This window comes from Leuresthes tenuis, unplaced genomic scaffold, assembly GCF_036924035.1.
Source record: "Leuresthes tenuis unplaced genomic scaffold, fLeuTen1.0.hap1 SCAF_23, whole genome shotgun sequence".
In the NCBI taxonomy this organism is placed as follows: Eukaryota; Metazoa; Chordata; class Actinopteri; order Atheriniformes; family Atherinopsidae; genus Leuresthes; species Leuresthes tenuis.
The window spans coordinates 12,848,408-12,855,836 of record NW_027325377.1 but is presented as its reverse complement, the minus strand read 5'-3'; the positions used below and the strand labels follow the sequence as shown (position 1 = coordinate 12,855,836).

The window sequence follows — 7,429 nt, the reverse complement described above, 5'->3', positions numbered from 1 at the left end:
AGACATGGATAAATATGAAGGACAAAGCAGTTTTAACTTGGTTTGAGTGAAGGAATTCATTTTATATCAAAATCCGAAATTGTGTAGAACTGGTGATAAGAAGCTTATTCTCGGATTCCTAAAGGTTTAGTGTTGTTCTTTGGTATACTGCAAAGTACAACGTTCTTTTTTGTTGAAACCGATTCAGACATGGATAAATATGAAGGACAAAGCAGTTTTAACTTGGTTTGAGTGAAGGAATTCATTTTATATCAAAATCCGAAATTGTGTAGAACTGGCGATAAGAAGCTTATTCTCGGACTCCTAAAGGTTTAGTGTTGTTCTTTGGTATACTGCAAAGTAATACTTTCTTTTTTGTTGAAACCTATTCAGACATGGATAAATATTAAGGACAAAGCAGTTTTAACTTGGTTTGAGTGAAGGAATTCATTTTATATCAAAATCCGAAATTGTGTAGAACTGGTGATAAGAAGCTTTATTCTCGGATTCCTAAAGGTTTAGTGTTGTTCTTTGGTATACTGCAAATTAATACTTTCTTTTATGTTGAAACCTATTCAGACATGGATAAATAAGAAGGACAAAGCAGTTTTAACTTGGTTTGAGTGAAGGAATTAATTTTATATCAAAATCCGAAATTGTGTAGAACTGGTGATAAGAAGCTTATTCTCGGATTCCTGAAAAGGTTTAGAGTTGTTCTTTCCTATCCTGCAAAGTACAACGTTCTTTTTTGTTTAAAGCTATTTAGACATGAATAAATATGAAGGACAAAGCAGTTTTAACTTGGTTTGAGTGAAGGAATTCATTTTATATCAAAATCCGAAATTGTGTAGAACTCGTGAAAAGAAGATTATTCTCGGATTCCTAAAGGTTTAGTGTTGTTCTTTCCTATCCTGCAAAGTACAACGTTCTTTTTTGTCATGGATAAATATGAAGGACAAAGCAGTTTTAACTTAATCGGTTTCAACAAAATAGAAAGTATTACTTTGCAGTATACCAAAGAACAACACTAAACCTTTAGGAAACCGAGAATAAACTTATTTCCACGAGTTCTACACAATTTCGGATTTTGATATAAAATGAATTCCTTCACATTTTTTTTCATGTTTTCTAGCAATTATTGATGGACATTCAGACCTTCTTGCAGCTGAACACCTCCGCTCCCGCTTTTGATGGTGTATAGTCGGGCTTCCGAGCCTTTTCTTCCCCGGTTTTTACAAACTATGGTCGGACATTCAAACCTTCTTGTAGCCGAACACATCCAGTTCTGCTTTTGAGGATGTATGGTCGGACTTTCACACCTTTTAGTAGCCAAACAACTCCGCTCCCGCTATTGATTGTGTACAGTCGGGTATTTTAACCTTTTCTTACCCGCTTTTTACCAATTATGGTCGGACATTCACACCTTCTTACAGGGGAACACCTCCGCTCCCTGTTTTGATCATTTATGATCTGGCAATACTACCTTTTCTTACCCGTTTTTGAGTAATTATTGCTGGACATTCACAGCTTCTTGCATCCGAACACCTCTTCTCTGCTTTTGATGATGAATAGTCCGGCATTCTTACCTTTTCTAACACATTTTTCAGTAATTATTGTCGGTCATTCACACCTTTCTCATCAGCTTTTTGCAAATTATGATCTGACATTCACACCTACTTGCAGCCGAACACCTCGGCTTCCGTTTTTGATGGTGTATATTTTGGCATTCGAACCTTTTCTTACCCACTTTTTACAAACTATGCTCGGACATTCACACCTTCTTGCAGCGAAACACCTCCGCTCCCTCTTTTGATTGTGTATGTTCGGGCATTCGAACCTTTTCTTACCCGCTTTTTACAAACTATGGTCGGACATTCAAACCTTCTTGTGGCCGAACACATCCACTTCTGCTTTTGATGATGTATAGTTGGGCATTCACACCTTTTCTTACCCATTTTTTAGTAATTATTGGTGGACATTCAGACCTTCTTGCAGCTGAACCCCTCTGCTCCCGCTTTTGATGGTGTATAGTCGGGCTTTCGAGGCTTTTCTTCAACGGTGTTTACAAATTATGGTTGGAAATTCAGACCTTGCAGCCGAACACCTCCGCTCCCTCTTTTGATCATACATTGTCGGGCATTCGCACCTTGTCTTACCCGCGTTTTACAAACCATGGTCGGACTTTCACACCTTCTTGTAGCCGAACAACTCCGCTCCCGCTATTGATTGTGTACAGTCGGGTATTTTCACCTTTTCTTACCCGCTTTTTACCAATTATGGTCGGACTTTCACACCGTCTTACAGCGGAACACCTCCGCTCCCTCTTTTGATGGTGTATGTTCGGGCATTCAAACTTTTTCTTACCCACTTTTTACAAACTATGGTCGGACATTCAAACCTTCTTGTAGCAGAACACATCCACTTCTTCTTTTGATGATGTATGGTTGGGCATTCGCACCTTTTCTTATCCATTTTTCAGGAATTATGGGTGGACATTCACACCTATTTGCAGTCGAACAGCTCTGCTCCCACTTTTGATTATGTTTGGTTGAATATTCGAACCTTTTCTTAACTGCTTTTTACAAACTTTGGTCGGACGTTCACACCTTCTTGCAGCCGAACACCTCCGTTTCCGCTTTTGATGGTATATATTCGGGCATTCGAACCTTTTCTTACCCGCTTTTTACCAACTATGGTCGGACATTCGCACCATCTTACAGCGGAACACCTCCGCTCCCTCTTTTGATGGTGTGTTTTCGGGCATTCGCACCTTTTCTTACCCGCTTTTTACAAACTATGGTTGGACATTCAAACCTTCTTGTAGCCGAAAACCTCCACTCCCTCTTTTGATCATACATTGTTGGGCATTTGCACCTTTTCTTACCCGCTTTCTACAAACTATGCTCGGACATTCAAACCTTCTTGTAGCCAAACACATCCACTCCTGCTTTTGTTGATGTATGGTTGGGCATTCGAACCTACTTGTTGCCCGCTTTTCATTAATTATGGGTGGACATTCAGACCTACTTGCAGCCGAACACCTCGGCTTCCGCTTTTGATGGTGTATATTTTTGCATTCGAACCTTTTCTTACCCGCTTTTTACAAACCATGGTCGGACTTTCACACCTTCTTTTAGCCGAACAACTCCGCTCCCGCTATTGATTGTGTAGAGTCGGGTATTTTAACCTTTTCTTACCCGCTTTTTACCAACTATGGTTGGACATTCACACCTTCTTACAGCGGAACACCTCCGCTCCCTCTTTTGATGGTGTATGTTCGGGCATTCAAACCTTTTCTTACCCACTTTTTACAAACTATGCTCGGACATTCACACCTTCTTGCAGCGAAACACCTCCGCTCCCTCTTTTGATTGTGTATGTTCGGGCATTCAAACCTTTTCTTACCCGCCTTTTACAAACTATGGTCGGACATTCAAACCTTCTTGTGGCCGAACACATCCACTTCTGCTTTTGATGATGTATAGTTGGGCATTCACACCTTTTCTTACCCATTTTTCAGTAATTATTGGTGGACATTCAGACCTTCTTGCAACACCTCTGCTCCCGCTTTTGATGGTGTATAGTCGGGCTTTCGAGGCTTTTCTTCAACGGTGTTTACAAATTATGGTTGGAAATTCAGACCTTGCAGCCGAACACCTCCGCTCCCTCTTTTGATCATACATTGTCGGACATTCGCACCTTGTCTTACCCGCGTTTTACAAACCATGGTCGGACATTCACAGCTTCCTCTCCACCATACTTGTATGGTGGGATATTCACACCCACTTGCATCCGAAGACCTCCGCCCCCACTTTTGTTGATATTTAGTCGGTCATTCACACCTTACCCGTTTTCTTGCAGCCAAACACCTCTGATCTCGCTTTTGATGATGTAAGATTGGGCATTCAGACCTTGCTTTTCCTGCTTTTCACCAACTATAGATGGACATTCACACCTTCTTGCAGCCGAACACTTCCGCTCCACCTTTTAGGTTTCTATCACACCTTTTTTTTCACCGCATTTTATAGATTATGGTTGGAAATTCTCAACCACTCATCCGAAGACCTCTCCTCCCGCTTTTGTTAATATATTTGAACTTTAGTCAGACATTCACACCTACTTGCAGCCGAACACCACCTCTCTAGCTTTTGATGATGTATGGTCCGGCATTCCTACCGTTTCTAACACATTTTTCAGCAATTATGGCAGGACATTCACACCTTCTTGCAGCTGAACACCTCCTCTCCCACTTATGATCATATACAGATTGATTTTCGAAAATTTTCTTTCATGTTTTCTAGCAATTAATGATGGACATTTAGACCTTCTTGCAGCTGAACACCTCCGCTCCCGCTTTTGATCATACATTGTCAGGCATTCGAACCTTGTCTTACAAACTTTAGTCAAACATTCACACCTTTTTGCAGCCGAACACAGTTTTTTTCAGCCGATTTTGGGCATTCGAACCTTTTCATACCCACTTTTTACCAACTATGGTCGGACATTCAAACCTTCTTGTAGCCGAACACATCCAGTCCTGCTTTTGATGATGTATGTTCAGGCATTCGAACCTTTTCTTACCCGCTTTTTACAAACTATGCTCGGACATTCAAACCTTCTTGTAGCCGAACACATCCACTCCTGCTTTTGATGATGTATGGTTGGGCATTCGAACCTACTTGTTGCCCGCTTTTCATTAATTATGGGTGGACATTCACATCTTGTCGCAGCCAAACACCTCCGCTCCCTGTTTTGATCATGTATGGTTGGACATTCGCACCTTTTCTCACCCGCTTTTTGCAAACTATGGTCGGCCATTCACAGCTTCCTCTCCACCATACTTCTATGGTGGGATATTCACACCCACTTGCATCCGAAGACCTCCGCCCCCACTTTTGTTGATATTTAGTCGGTCATTCGCACCTTACCCACTTTTGGCAAACTATGGCCTTCTTGCAGCCAAAAACCTCTGATCTCGCTTTTGATGATGTAAGGTTCACCTGCTTTTCACCAAATATAGTCGGACATTCACACCTTCTTGCAGCCGAACACTTCCGCTCCACCTTTTAGTTTTCTATGGGGCATTCACACCTTTTTTTTCACCGCATTTTATAAAAACACCACAGGAACACCGTATTGAGGCTTTGTTCTGACCGCTCATTCGGTGTCGCGTTTCTTTCAAGCAATTCTCCTGGTTAGCCCGCACTCGGCTCGCTCCCAGAACTGTGTTAAAGTCTACTTCGCATTCACTCTCTTTTCTCAGCAGACTAAAAGAAAGTTTCATCTTGGGCTCCCTGAAACTTCCATCCTGCACCGCTGTTTGCTTTTTCACAAGAGCAGAGGAGAGCGCACCGTTCCCAGGGGCACTACAGTACCGGGTCGATGCTTGGAGTGAACGGAGCAAGCTCCTTTTTCAACTGCTATTGATACAAATCCATTTAATATGTAGTCCTCGCATAGAGGACACATCAGACATTAAACTAATAAGAACAGATACTACACTTGATCTTAGCCAAAAGGCCGAGAAGCGATAACTGTCCACTGGTTCACGTCCGAGGGCCCTTCCTGGCACAATGCGCACTTGTAGCGGTGTTCTTTTTATGGCCATAGTTTCACTTTGCACCTCGGCCCACCCGCTGCACTGAGCACTCTTCAGCCCTTTTAAATGGTATAACTTTACACTACCGCACGCTCCAGCGAGCACCATTCAAGCAACAACTTTGCACTCCAGCTTCGAACATTGGCACAGTCGCAACAAGTAAGGCGACTCTACTCAGAGAAGTCACTCTGCACAGTAACAAGATTTCTTTTGCACAGACAGAAAGGGCTTCATCCGCAAAGGTAAAGCCTGCCAAAAATAGAAACAACTCATTAGTGCTGCTCAACGTTGTACTTTGCAGTAAAACAAAGAGCAAATCTAAAGATTCAGGAATCCGAGAATAAGCTTACTTCCATGAGTTCTTCACGATTTCGGATTTTGCTATAAAATGAATTCCTTCACTCAAACTAAATTAAAACTGCTAAACCGCTAATCTGTTACATGCAAGGCAGATGTCAAATTCACCGAAATAGGATCTAAGGGTATTTGGCCAATCGAGCTGTAGCAGCTTCGGTAAAAGAGTATAAGTTGAAGAGTTTGTGAATAAAGGTGTGCGCACACATAGTGAGTTGTAGGAAAATAGGCAGGGAGCAATGCCGGCTGGGGTATACGTTCTTGTATGTTGTCTGACTGTTTGATTTGAATGTGTTGTGTAAGTGTCCTGTTGAATGTTACATGTTTGGGCTTTGACACGCTTCACTGTGGTTGTTAACTGTGTGGTGTGTCCTGAAATGTTATATGTTTGGGCTGTGTGACATGCTTAATGCTTTTCAGTAGCAACCCACTTATTCATATATAGCAACTGACAACATAAGAAGTCCGGACATACTTTGATAGTAGTTGTAGAAGTATCCTTATTGATAATAGATAAACTAATTCATAGTGATAGAACAGTAGATGAACAGGTGCCTGCACATGTCTCATGAAAATAAAATGGGTGTATGATTGCTGACGGCAGAGCAATACTGCCAAACTTATGAGTTCTTGTGGCAAACTTGATTCAGTGTCTTGACGTGTATACGCTGTTTCGCTGACTTGTCACCAGAAGCAAAGTGTTTGATAAGATCCGACCATTTTATTACGGGAGGATCACAATCAAAAAAAAAAAAGAGAGAGCGGTTTTGTGTCCCCACAGTCCATAATGTAGAAAAGAGAGAAAAAAGCCTTTCTGATTTGTTGTGTGTGCTCACAGTGCAGAGTGTAGAGAAAAGAGAGAAAAGAAAGCCGTGGTGTTGTGACTTACACACACACATTTCTGAATTGAGAAAGGAAATTATTTTAGAGGAAGCACTAGAGTTTAGATCCCACATTTGTTGATAGGCATTCATTTAATTTTTCTTTTAATCAGTTTTAAAGTGAATACTAACTGAGAAATGAAAAAGGTGAAGAGTTTAGAAGCTTGGTTCAAGAGCAAAACTTGGTTTATGATCAGCTCAGTCTCTAAACAGAACAGCAAAGGGCTTCATCGAACATTTAAAAAAGATTCAGATTGTTAGAATATCCAGAATTTATAGGAATGGTGGTGATTACTCTTATTTTCTAGAATGGAAATAACTGCACCATGTCTGTTTTATGAATCTAAGGGGCTAAAAAGTTTTGTTCTCGTTTTTCTATGATTAACCGAATGTATGTGAGAGTCCAAACAGACAGAAGGGTTACGGCCGAGCGCTGGACCTTCCAAAAAAGATGAGACAGGCTGGACCCGTGCCATACTAGTTAAGGCCTGCCTGTGGATAACAGGTTCTTTAAACTCTCACACACACAAACTCACACACGTTCGCACACATACACCCATACACACACACATTCTTGAACTTGCTGCAAGATTAAACCTTTGCATTAACTGACTCC

General features: G+C 41.4%; 1 non-coding gene across 1 annotated transcript; it reads right to left on the bottom strand.

Annotated features, from left to right (window-relative positions):
- Nucleotides 1-5,320: 5,320 nt before the first annotated feature.
- Nucleotides 5,321-5,511, bottom strand: LOC140283324 (U2 spliceosomal RNA). Its single transcript, XR_011910030.1, has one exon. It is a non-coding gene; the product is annotated as a U2 spliceosomal RNA (small nuclear RNA).
- Between the last annotated feature and the right edge of the window lie 1,918 nt (nucleotides 5,512-7,429).